The sequence below is a fragment of the Thermobia domestica genome, chromosome 13 (assembly GCF_964235325.1).
Source record: "Thermobia domestica chromosome 13, izTheDome1.hap1.1, whole genome shotgun sequence".
Taxonomy (NCBI): Eukaryota; Metazoa; Arthropoda; class Insecta; order Zygentoma; family Lepismatidae; genus Thermobia; species Thermobia domestica.
The window spans coordinates 31,750,887-31,764,293 of record NC_137466.1 but is presented as its reverse complement, the minus strand read 5'-3'; the positions used below and the strand labels follow the sequence as shown (position 1 = coordinate 31,764,293).

The 13,407-nt window shown below is 37.9% G+C and overlaps 1 protein-coding gene across 4 annotated transcripts in view; it reads right to left on the bottom strand.

Annotated features, from left to right (window-relative positions):
* LOC145668078 (uncharacterized) overlaps nucleotides 1-13,407 on the bottom strand; it is a 213,471-nt gene that overhangs the window by 17,307 nt on the left and 182,757 nt on the right. The gene's annotated exons all lie outside the window — the stretch shown is intronic.

Here is a 13,407-nt window from a genome sequence, read left to right as displayed (position 1 = left end):
CCCCATATAGGTTAGTAGCTAGGTTGTTCTTTTCTGTACCAAAGTTTAATATTTAATTCACATTGTATTGCCGAGCGAGCGTTAGCGAGTGAAGGCGGGTTAGAACCCCGCAGGGCACGTTGTTTTCAGTCTTTATCACAGCTAAGTGGGAAGGGGGGACCTGTGTTCCAGAACCTTGCCATGTATTTTAGACTAAACTTTAATTGCTGTTTACAGTTATATTTGTTATTATTTCGTTTTTACAGTAGTTACTGTTTGTTATTAATGTAGAAGTTTGGTAAAAGAGAATTTAAAATAAGTCAAATATTTTAATTTTCCTGAAACAAACATACATAGAAATATTTTAATAAAAAAAGTTCTCATTCTTTCTCACACTTCTGATTCTTTCTAAATCATGCGTATTCGCCTTGGCTTCTTCGATGCATACACACTTCGATAACTTTGTTCACGAAATCTTCAGTAGGATCTTCGTCACCTTCAATAGCAATCTTCATACAGCAGTGAAGAGTATCCTGTCCCATTCTATTTCTTAGTCGGGTCATGATTCTGTTCATTGTGCTAAAGGATCTTTCTACACCAGTTGTAGCCACGGGGATGTACATTATACATTCACAAAGTTTTTTCAAGTTAGGATACTTAGAGTTCCCTTTCAGAAGCAATGATGCTACGCTGACACCATTAGCATCTACATTATTACGAACAACATATTTGAAAGATTGTATATCTGCCCAAACAGCATCATCATCTAGACCAAAATACCTTCAAAGAGCTTTTGTATTGTCTTGAGTTAAATCACAGAATGATTGAAATGATTCAAAGTATGCCGACAATGTTATTAACTGAGAAGATTTGTCATTAAACCCAGGGTGCGAATTACCGGGGAGATGAGGGGGATTTTGTTCCTCCCAAAGAAGTCAGCTGAAGTATTCCCACGGGAATGCCCGCTTTCCCCCCCAAACTATGCTTACATGTTAGTATAACACCAAATTTCACTGATCTTTGTTATTTCTTGTCAGTTTAATCTTCTAGCTGTATTTCGAAATGAGCATGTAAATTATTCACTTTTGGTCACTTCCAATTTCCTCACTATTTTCACCGTTGTTTAGTTGAAGTATATTATTATGATTATGGTTGTTACTTGCAATCGTATCCTCATACCCTTCAGTTCGTCGTCGTTCGTGAATTTGAATATACTAATTGCGCATAACAAAGTCACATAATGGGTTTATAAGTGCTCTTAGCGGTTGTTCAAGAAGATGTAAACAAATAACTTCTTCCACCATACTCACAAGGGAACCTTCCGAAAATGATAGTTGCAGTGAAAGATGTGACCTATGCCAATTGAAAGAGTTCTAACAAAGATGAGCATTCCCAAAAAAATTAGCTGCCCATAGCAATAGGTTCAAGAAATATAAGGGGTGGAATTTCGGGAAACAACAGTGTCGGACAAGGGAAGAAAAGTGCAAATTCAGCAAAAAAAAAGGGGGGGGCACGGCAAAATACAATGCTGACAAGTGATGTATAGAAAGAGACTTGCCACAATAGGAAACAAATGAAAGCTACCAGTGGGGTTAACAGTGTTGCCAACTGCAATGAAAAGTACATGTTTTGCAAAGAGCGCTATATGAAATGAGTGCAATATTCAGTGTCAACCTGTCATGTAGTACATAAGATATGACGTGTATAATCAGTGATACAATCTAACAAAAGAAAATAGAAAAAAAAACATAAGTACGAAAAATACGGAAAAGACGGAGTTGGCCATAATGCGGCACATTTAATCACGAGCTGTGCATATTAGAATGAACAAAACAAGAAAGCACCAACTATGCAGGAAACCGACGTACCTAGAGTCGAAAAGAAAAACAAGTTCCAAAGTTGGCAACACTGGCCATGAAAATCCCGACAATTCTAATATAGTTAGGCCACTCGCTTCACAAAAAGAAAATTTCGGCAACAGGCATTAGCCTTCGCATCATTTGTGCATGCTCGTCAACATTGCATGAGTAATTGTTCGATAAGACAATGGTCCAAACAGAAGATACATTTGCAGTAAGCACAGCGGAATACTGCCAATCCGGCATACATGTTACAATGATCGCCTGTGAATGTCTCGAAACAGTACTCTAGAGTTGTCGGAACCTTTGGTGGTCTGTCTATCACATATCCACATCTGTAGAAAGTAAACATAATCAAAGGCTTGAATAAAGATGCCGTAAACTGGTAATGGGTTAAGGCTTGAAGTTTCAGAAAATTCTCGCGGGACCAAATGTTAAAATATCTGATAACACAAGCTCTGTAACGTAGCGCACAAAGTTCTTGTATGGTCTAAAAAATAAACATCAAGTGGTTGTATCAGAGCCGTACAACCAGGAGAGATCAGCTCAACTTTGAAATTCACTCCGCATGGTACATGCTTGTAGAGCAAGTTGGTGTCTTTGTTCGCTGTCCAAGAATCAACAAGTAGCACAACATCAATTAGGTTTCTTTCTGCCAAACTTGGCCAAAACACATTGGAATAAAACACGCTTAAATCACTCTTCTGCATGTTTGCGGTTGTATTTGGGAAGGCCTTAATATTCGGAAGAGTTAACAAAAAGTCTTTGGTCTTCTGGGGAAATGTTCCTTTGCCTTCTACCACTTGCATATACATCTATGCGCTTTTATCCTTCAAAGTTGAGTTTTCTGCATTTTTCCTCACCCATAACTTGGAAAGAACTCCGCTTTATATAATATTCATTCACTTATTTTTTTCTTTTTTTCTTTCCCCGTTTCAACCCCAAACGCTGACATTGAAATTACTGAACTCCTTGTATTGATTATGTGCATATGTTACACAAAGTTCAGCTTTCTCGTATTTCATCGCCACAAATGTTTTTGTTGTACTACCCTTTACTACTAATCTAGCATGATCATTCGTACAGAGGTTAATACTTACCTTTAGCAGCAGGTTATGAGCCACCTTGACCAGTCAATTGCAGGAAAGCAAGTGACTTACGAGTGTTTGCAGCGCACTCTTTTCCTTTCCTGTGGAAAGGAAACATTTGTCTGTTTTGTTTCTACATCTTCTCCCTCCCACTGATCTTATCGTTCTTACTTGTTCATCATCCTCCTCGCAACCCAAATGGAGTCACGTAGGAAACATCTTGTGCTGCTGTCTGCAGTACTATCACCGCCTATATAATATATCCAGAGTGTCCCACCTAACCCAAATAGTAACCTGAAATAGTTTCAAAGCGAAAAAAATGTGACACATCCAGTTGTGCAGGAATGTACCCATGTCAGCGGGCGACAAACTTCTGTGAGACGCAAGTGCCCCCAAGTCCCCCATCATGCGGTCCCAGGGGCCAACTTCAAAATTTCAAATGGTACCATCGGTCGAGTTATGTTTCTTTCGATAAATCTTGGAATATGCAACAAGCCATATCAGAAATATTTACTATATGGGATTTCAAAATGGCCGCCAAAAATGCCTGCTCGGTGACAAGAACAATGTGCATTTTTGGTGGCCATTTTGAAATCCGTGCTTCATATAGCAAATGTTTCTTATAGGCGGTGTTGCATCTATCCAAAGAAATATCATCCGCTCCTTGTTCCCATTTGAAATGTTGCGGTTGACCCCTCGAGCCTTATATTGGGGGCCCTGGGGGACTTGCTTCTTACAACGTTTTCTATGCCCTCGTCATGAGTACATTCCTGTGCAATTGGATTTGCAACATCTCTTTTCGCTTCGCAACAATTTGAGATCACAATGTTCGATGCCATGTTAAGACACAACATATATTTGTGGCGGCCATTTTGAAAACAATGCTTCATATAGCAAATGTTTCCTATAGGTGTTGTTGCACATTACATGATCTATCAAAAGAGGAACCACTCGGTCCCTGTTGCCATTTGAAAGTTTGAAGTTGGCACCTGGGGCTCTATGATGGGGATCCTGGGGGCACTTGCTTCTCACAGACTTTTATCACCCCTGACCTTGGCAAATTTCTGCACAACTGGATCCGTCACATTTTCGCAAATCTTTCAGGTCACAAAGTTTTGTAGGACACCCTGTATATTCCCACATACGACCCAACCATGACATAATGTTCACTACTTCTATTATCGGTTGTTGGCTCGACCCAACCATTTCATGATCCCCGACTTGACATTGCCTCAATCACTCCAGCATTGATGCATTCCGAGTGATGCCTGTTGCCGGAATTTTCTTTTTGTGAAGCGAATGGCCTATGTAAGAATTGTCGGGATTTTCATGGCCAGTGTTGCCAACTTTGGAACTCGTTTTTCTTTTCGACTCTAGGTACGTCGGTTTCCTGCATAGTTGGTGCTTTCTTGTTTTGTTCATTCTAATATGCACAGCTCGTGATTAAATGTGCCGCATTATGGCCAACTCCGTCTTTTCCGTATTTTTCGTACTTATGTTTTTTTCTATTTTCTTTTGTTAGATTGTACCACTGATTATACACGTCATATCTTATGTTCTACATGACAGGTTGACACTGAATATTGCACTCATTTCATATAGCGCTCTTTGCAAAACATGTACTTTTCATTGCAGTTGGCAACACTGTTAACCCCACTGGTAGCTTTCATTTGTTTCCTATTGTGGCAAGTCTCTTTCTATACATCACTTGTCAGCATTGCATTTCGCCGTGCCCCCCTTTTTTACGGAATTTGCACTCCCCCCCTTGTCCGACCTTGCTGTTTCCCGAACTTCCACTCCTTATATTTCTTGAACCTATTGCTATGGGCAGCTAATTTTTTGGGAATGCTCATCTCTGTTATAGCTCTTTCAATTGGCATAGGTCACATCTTTCACTGCAACTATCATTTTCGGAAGGTTCCCTTGTCAGTGAAGGTCGGACATATCATTCATCCTATACATTTGTATTGATTATCATCCCATTTTTATTTTTGTCGTATTTCATTTTCCAGTATATTATTTGTTAGCGCATGGTTCTTATTCCCGAGTAGTTTGTGTGTATGCAACTCAAAAGTTGCGTTTGTGGTAATTAGTGTAGTAGTTACTGCCTTTTACAGTTTACGGAAATGAACTTTTGAAACTGTTCTCAAAATCTGAGATATATTCTCTCGTGGCTATATGTTAGCGTACACGCTTGGGATGCACCCCTAGTGAGCAGACATGTTAGTGAAGGTGAGTAGGCGCATAATTGAAGATTTGCTTCAGCATTTGCTAATACGACTTGTTCTCCATGTCATTGTCTGTTTCTGAATAAGCACTTCAACTGGAGCGGGCTTTTTAAGGTTATCTTTCTATTCGCTGTATTTTTTTCTACAGTTTGCTGTCCACACAAATAATGTTGTTTGGAAAACTTCAGTATAATGTTTATACTTTATTTGAGTAACGTAGCACACAGTGAATCAACTCATATGTAACCTAACAGTAAAGTAATTGTAAGTGTTGACTTTCTGAGCTCCGTCACGGGATCGAAATTAAAAAAAAAGAAAGAAAAAATAGCAAGAAGAGCGCAGCTTTTGCGGGGAGTAGAAGCGCAAGCTCGAAATTTGAATTAAGAGTTTTTAAATATTTGGCCTTAGATTTGACCTTGATGTTAGAAATCGGGACCAGCAACAAACCATTTCTCGTATGATAGGTTAATACATAGATTTAGAAAAAAAAAAAAAAAAAATGTAAGTCCGGTTTAACTGATAATTTTAGTGGTTTTCATAATACTGAAGGAGGTTGTCTTTTGTAAAGCTGTGTGTAATAACGCAAAATGGAAGATTTCAATGTGAGTGGAAGAAATAACATATGCTTGTGTGTGATCATAGCTATCGCTCGGGCCTAATTATTAAGTAAATAAACCTTAGAGAGCTACGGACACAACAGTGAGTACATTTAAATACGTTCAGAAAGGTTAGGTGTGATGTGTGCATGTCACACAATATATACGTACATAGTTATTGTCTAGATTAATTGAATTAATAAATCTCTTATTTATTACAGATGTCATATTTATGTGTGTTGAGGGGGAGATAAGACGTTATTGTCTCATTTTGAATTATTGCACCTTCAAACTTTACGTCCTGTTGGCCTAATTTTACCCCTCCCCCCAATTTAGATTATCTAATTCGCACACTGATTAAACCTATCTTTCATTTGCTGCACAACGGAATCAACAAATCGTTTTGCACTTCTAAATGTACACTCTTCTGGTTCATTCTCACATATATTTCTTACACTGCAGCAGTACATAAAATTTGCACTTTCTGATGAATATTACTGTTTTTGTTAGACTGTGTGCACTTCTCTGCTACAGCCTCTAGATGACTTATAGTTCCAGAAACAAGTACAGGCAATGTCGACAATTTCAAAGTTTCTTTTCGAAAAATTTTAGTCAAGTCAATAATACTTCATCTAAAACAGCCAGAGTAATGATGAAACTTGAGTTCATCATACTCAGTAGAATTCCTCCTGCTAAACTTGAGAGATTAGCACCATCTTTATGAATTTGTTCACATGAAATCATCACTGATTTATAGGAAATAAAAACAACATGCACTGTTCGATAATGACTTAACCAACGAATGTCAGTAGCCTCAGGGATTTTCAATTTTTGTTCTTGTAACACAGATTGAATTTCATGTAGGATTTTCTCTCTCTTAGGAGAACGATGAAAAATATTATAATTATCTTTAACTACGTGAAGAGTGTGTTTTACTGTAGGGAAGTTGCACCTTGCACTCGTAACAGCAAGTGATAAGACATGAGCTCTACAATGTATAAAAGGTGTTTGTGAACCTTTCTTTTCTGACAACTTAGCTGGTACACCAGAAACCGAACCAGAAACATTTGAAGCACCATCAAAAGAACATGAAACCATATTTTCAAATTTTAAATATCTCTTTTTCATTTCAACATCTATAGCATTTGTTATTGTGTCAGCAGATGTGTCATTCAACTCTGTTATAGTTAAGAATTTATCCTTTATTCCGCCTGAATCAGAGCTCCTCCGTGGCTAAGCGGTTAGCGTACGCGCCTTTGGCGCGGGAGACCCGGGTTCGATTCCCGGCGGGAGCTCATGTGGTTCGGATTCCACGTTAATCAGTAGGTCCACGTCTCATATAGCATCGCTGCTGAAAAGGGACGTTAAACTCAAAATCAACTCAACTCCGCCTGAATCAGTAATATAGCGCACCATTAACGATAGTTCACTCACATTGTTAATGTTTGTTATTTCATCGGCCATTAAGGCAAAATATCTATTTGAGAGAACACGTAAATCTTCATTGTCAAGTACTTATATATAAGTCAAAAATTGACTTGTTGCTTTACTGACGTACGTTGATCTGTCACTATTTACTGTTAATCCAACTGTCTAGAGTGCTGTTGTGTTTTCTGATCAATTTGGAAACCAAGGATTCATGTTTTGTAGTGTCGGAAATTTCTTTCTTTGCAAGATAATATACATTTTCAATTAACGATGATAGTGATGCCCGATTCCGCTGTGTCTGAGATTCACATTGTTGAATAACTCGCATATGAACTGGATGCTTTTCTCCCTGAACCCCACATTTTTCCATATCTAGAGCTTTCTTATGTTTGTCAGAATTATGTTTCTCCAACTTACCAGTACATACAAGTAAAATTTCGCGTTTTACACTGATACACTACTATTCTATTGATAAAATCTATATAAATCTCAAACAATTGTTCCTCCCTGGGTCCCCTAAATGACGCCCTCTGAATCCCACCGTTTAATTGACTTCAATTTAGTTAAAGAAAGGTTTGTTTAATAATCGTAAAACTAGGGATGCGCACGAGACAAGGTTTGAGGCTGACTCGTCTCTAAAATGTGCTGAAAAAGTGATGTCTTGACTGGAATTTTGTCAGGAAAATTCTATCTCGACTAGTGTCATGCGCAGCCCTATGTAAAAAACACTTACTTCTGTTAAGGCGAAAAATGGAATTTAGGTCACTGTATTCCAAATAATGCAAGAACTGTTTATTTTCAAGAACTGGAGTCTGTTGATGTCAGAGATCATATGGAATAATAGAAGGATCTTCTCTGTTTTTCTTTCCTATCTCAATCTGTGCTAGTGCTACCTAGTAAAATATACCTGTAATATAGGTGTAATTTTATACCTACTAAAATACAAATCTTTTATCAACAGTTGACAACTCCATGGTTTGGCAAACTCTCCCATAGCGTTAAGAAACACAGGTTCTATATACTTTTTGGTATTCCACCTTACATGTTACAGTGCTTAATATTTATATAGAATGGATCTGCGTCATTTATATGTATATTAAGAAATGGGATTTCGCCTTCACGTGCACGGAAAGAGAGGCAGGCAATTGGGTGAAGTAATTTTTACATTTTGTGATTGAAAGTCTGAGTTTCTCCGGGGGGAATGCATTTTTTTCGGGGGAGAGATTCCTTCCGGGCTACCCCCTGAATTCATCCATGCCTGCCTGGGGAATTGGGGAGGAAGAAAACAGTCTGGGACCATTATGTTACGTACCATCCCGGCAATTGATTGCACTGAATGAGGAAAACCTCACTCAGGATTGCTGAGTGGAAAAAGCTTTTTGCACTTTTTTGACTGAGTGTTCCCACCAGGAATCGAATCCTCTAAAGGCGAGAGTGTCAGCTACAACGCTACGGGGCCTACAAGACACATAGCAATTCATAGAAGGCATTGAGCTGGAAAGAATGACATGCTTCAAAATAAATCTCCTGCGCATTTTCCAGAAAATCAATAAAAACTAATCTTGGTGGCGCTGAAAAATATCCCGTTTATTGTGATTGAGATTTTTATTCTGCTGATTATTTATTATGTATTTATTATAGACTATTTGGAAAAATAAATATGTCAACACATTGTATCTTGTTTGTCTTTTCAAACGGTTACACACACACTGCTAACAATAACAGAGATATTCGTAACAATTACGTACATTAATTACTTGTAATGTTTCTAGGACAGGAACAGTCAGTTTTATTTACCAGAATAGAAAATCCAATATCTATCATATCTTAATCATATCCAAATTCAACATTGAAGTAAGCAATCAAAGTTAGCAAGGCTAAGGCTCCGTCCGATGTAGATATTTTACCATCGGGACGAGACCGAGACCACTATCGTCAACCAAGACGAGGCTAAAACTCTGTGCATCTCGATAACGCCCCTAATTCTTATATGTGACAACAATCTTTTCAAACGTTTCTCAGTTTATCTGAATAAGATGGAAAGTACTTTTATAGTTTCTGGTAATTAACCGAATGGCAATTAGGAGCTGTACAGCAATAACAATTTATATTATCGCTTTTTTAAAAATCTTTTATAGCCTATCGTTTGGGAGGAATGGGGAATATACACAAAAACTTATACACAGTAGGAACTAAATAAAAAATGAATTTGAAACAGTAGTACATTTAGTATATAACTCTCTATATTATTTAAAGGCAGGCCTTAAGTACTCCTTTATAAAAGCATGCGTCGGGTACAGTTTTCTTTTTAGTTTAACGTCCCGCGGTTTGTTCCGAGACTAAAGGAGATGTTGATAATGGTAATGAACGGAATGGTTGACTGAATGAAGTGGAAGGAAACGAGAAATGCCACGCACACCGTGTGTCTATCTGTCTTCCACAAAGCCCACTTTAACGTGAGCTGGGATTAGACACAGAGGGACGTTCACCAAACACGTTACTATCACGTGATCAGTTTTTATTGTTTGACCATATATGGCCGTAAAATTGAAGTGAAGCTTACCAACACAAATGCACAAAATACCAAACTGATGAAGAAAGCTTTGAGATTGTTTTTTTTTTATATACGAGGGTTGGTTAATTAAGTTTGTTTTTTTCAATGTTTTTTGAAATTTAAAAAAATGAGCTTTGGGTTGGTGATAATCCCACGTACGAGGCGTGATCACTCTACCACTAAGCTACACGGACAGGGGTTATAAGTAAGATAATAAAAAATGTAACAGCAAATGCCACATATAAAATTCTAAATCAACAAAAGATTATTTTTTATTACGTCTAAAGTAAGTACGTTATAACTTCGTTAGCACGCTCAAACTAGTCTAATATAGATAACCTTAGAAGAAAATTGGTACCAATTGGGGGAGGGGCAGACATAGTGACTCAGTGACAGAGTACTCACCTGTTGTAAACGGGTCTCTGGTTCGATCCTCGGACATGTGACTGTAAAATCGTTTGTGGTAGGTTAACATCGTGTTGTTGGGTTTACCTGGGGTCTCCCATTATCTTCCTCTTTCTCTTTCTACTTATTCTTTTATAATTAGTTGCTTCTATCAATCCTGGGCCTCCTTTGGCTTACAAGACATAACAGTGGAAACCTTCACTTCATTTCAACTGTTGCGAGCACATGTTTACAGTCTAACTAGTAATATCAATCTCTCTTCTATACAAAAATCAAAGTACTATTGAATCTCGTGAAGATAGCTAAAATGTTAGCCATCTAGCGCACACAAAATTTCCTGAAATTACCACGTTCAGCTCGTTTCAGGTGTTTGTTTGCATATCTTAATATGGTAAATGTTTTTGCACAATATTTTGTTTTCGCAAATGTTTTTGCACAATTTTTGCAAAATATTTTGCACATTTTGTTTAAGCGGGTTAAAATCTGGAAACCCCCTCTCTTGCGTACGCCACTGCTAGCTACACTTTTTTCTTTGAAAAGTAGTGTATTCTTACTCATAGGTGAGTTAGCCTGAACAAATATTATTACTATTACTATTACTATTACTATTATTATTATTATTATTATTATTATTATTATTATTATTATTATTATTATTATTATTATTATTACTTTGACAAAATGAGGTCTTTTATTTCAATCGAAAGTATTAAAATGTCTATACGTGGATGCGAGAATATATCATTTTGCTCCCCCCCTGAGTTTGATGTATATAGATTTTATCAATATAGTAGTAGTAAGTCAGTGAAAAATGAGAAATTTTACTTATATCAAGGGGTCTTGCCCCCCCCCCCAAGCCAAATCTGAAATGATGCTACTGTGTCCTAGACGTTCAGTAAAATGTGTCGCCGTTAAAAAAGGTTGAGAACCACTGGTCTAGTCAAGAGCAGAAGTCGCATATATTTATCGTAATTGAAACATGGACTGTTTACGGCATGTGCCAAATGCAAACACTTCCCACACCACAAACAAAAGCTTTTTAACTTTTCCAAAATCAACACAAACAATCATCATGCCTATTGCTATCACTATCGTTACACAAATATTCGATATGATCATTTTTTGCTGTCTGATGAACTTTCAAACTGAATACCGGGGAAATGGTGGCTCAGTGGTAGAGCATGGAATCCCTGGTTCGATCCCAGGTTAAGTAAGTTTGTGGTGGACAACATCGTAATTATTCATGTGTTTTCTTGGGGTGCTTCCGTTTTCGTATCACATTCTCATTCAAAGATTCCCATATCATTATTCACTTGCCTTAATTATAGCTTTCCTTAATCAATATGAAATAATCGTAGCATGTTAAACTGAAGGATTTTATTATATTTTTTTAAAAATATAAGTATGGCCGCTTTTTGTGCATAACATGGTTTTAATCATCTGATTTCACTAAGCATGAAATCTATTAGTGATATAGTGGTAGAGGAATGCAGAGCAAAGTAGAGTAATGCCAGCCATACTGAATGTCTTGCTTAACAGTTACGATATTGAATTCTTTTATTTTTACCTCACCATGGGCACGAATTGCTACTTGATAACAACTTCAAATTGAAGAGTACGCATGGACATTATCTATAGGCCTATAAATTCTTCTTCTTTCAGTTTCTGTTGTAATATTTTAGAATAATTAATTACATTGTTGTTTATGTGTTCTGAAGCTAAAACACTGTATTAGGTGCACTTGTGACATCTTCAGTACACTGACTCACACTGTTTGGGCAGTGTTGTCACAGTCCTATCTCTGGAGTGGGCTGAAAAATAGTACCAAATTAAAACAAAAAGGGCTGAATTCATTATTTTGCACCAGTGTAATACTAGCTTTATAACAAAAAACTAAAAGAGGTAAAGTTTTAAAATACTCCCCCCTCCTCGAAGAGTCCAAATCAAAAAAGCCATCTTTTTAAAAATTACGTTTTTAAAATATCCAAATAGGAGGAGCACGAACAACCGTGGAAGTAGATGAAAGTTTTCTCGCACAAAGGAAGTAGAACAGAGGCCGCAAATTAAAAGAGGAAACAGTTATCATCTTCGGCATTGTAAGGAAACCAAACGCGCCTCTATCTCAGTGACGGGCTGCGGTGGCTCAGTGGTAGAGCGTTCACCTCTGGTGCTTGGGGTCCCGGGTGCGATCCCAGACCCCGCCAAGTGAACTTTGTGGTGGACAAACACCTTGTGCGTGGGTTTCCTCGGGGTTCTCCCGTTTCCTACCACTTTCTTCATTCCACAATTTCATTCGTTACTCATCATCACCGTCTCCTTAGCCTAACCGGCATAACCGTGGGACGTAAAACTCAAAGATTTCATTTCATTTTTTCAGTGACGAATAAATTAAATTTGTATTATGACATACGGTATATGAAAGAATATAAATATATGAGGAACAAATCGCCCATTTAGCGTCATTGTTTCCATTTAGCGTATAGTTCGAATTACGAATTTTCGACACAAAGTTCGTAGCGTTATGCTGGCCGGTAGCCAGCCCAAAAATATAGGGGGGCCCCGGTTGAAGTTAGGGGGGGGCGACCCAAAAATATTATAGTTCATCACCATATTATAGTTCAGTTGCAAGCCTCCCGTGAAAATTTTAGGGGGGCCCGCAATAATCTAGGGGGGCCCGGCCCCCTAGTCCGCCCTGGATACGGGCCTGACGTTATGCAGTGCAACGTCACAGAATGAATGTTCAACAGCATTTTTAAGAGTCCAACACACAATATGAGTAACGTGAGATGTAGCAGCAAAAGTATTACTGACACTTTTAAAAGTGTGACAAGTATTTGTTAAATGATGCTGAATTGGGTAGAATTGTGCCAACTTGTTCACAAAAGGGGCTGAAGATGCCAGCGTGGTACCAACAAATGACAAAAAGGGCCGAATTTGGTACAATTGTACAAAGTGTGGCAACACTGCTGTTGGGTATGAGCACCGATCCCGAGGGTCGTGGGGACCCATGACCCTTAACCCTTTTAAGATCTTATGGTACAATTTGTACCATAAGGGTGTTTTATGGTACTTTGCGTCCTAACTCTCCTATTTGAGCTTTTTCGTCCTTTTTTTTTTTTTTTTTTTTGGTTTGTTTTCCAAGTCTAGAAGCATCGTAGTACAGGTAACGATTTCATGCCTTCCTGCGTCGAGGCATAGGAGGTCATGACGTCATAACTTTAAAAAATATTTTTTCTTTTGTTAGGCCTATTTTCATTATTTTTTGGTGGG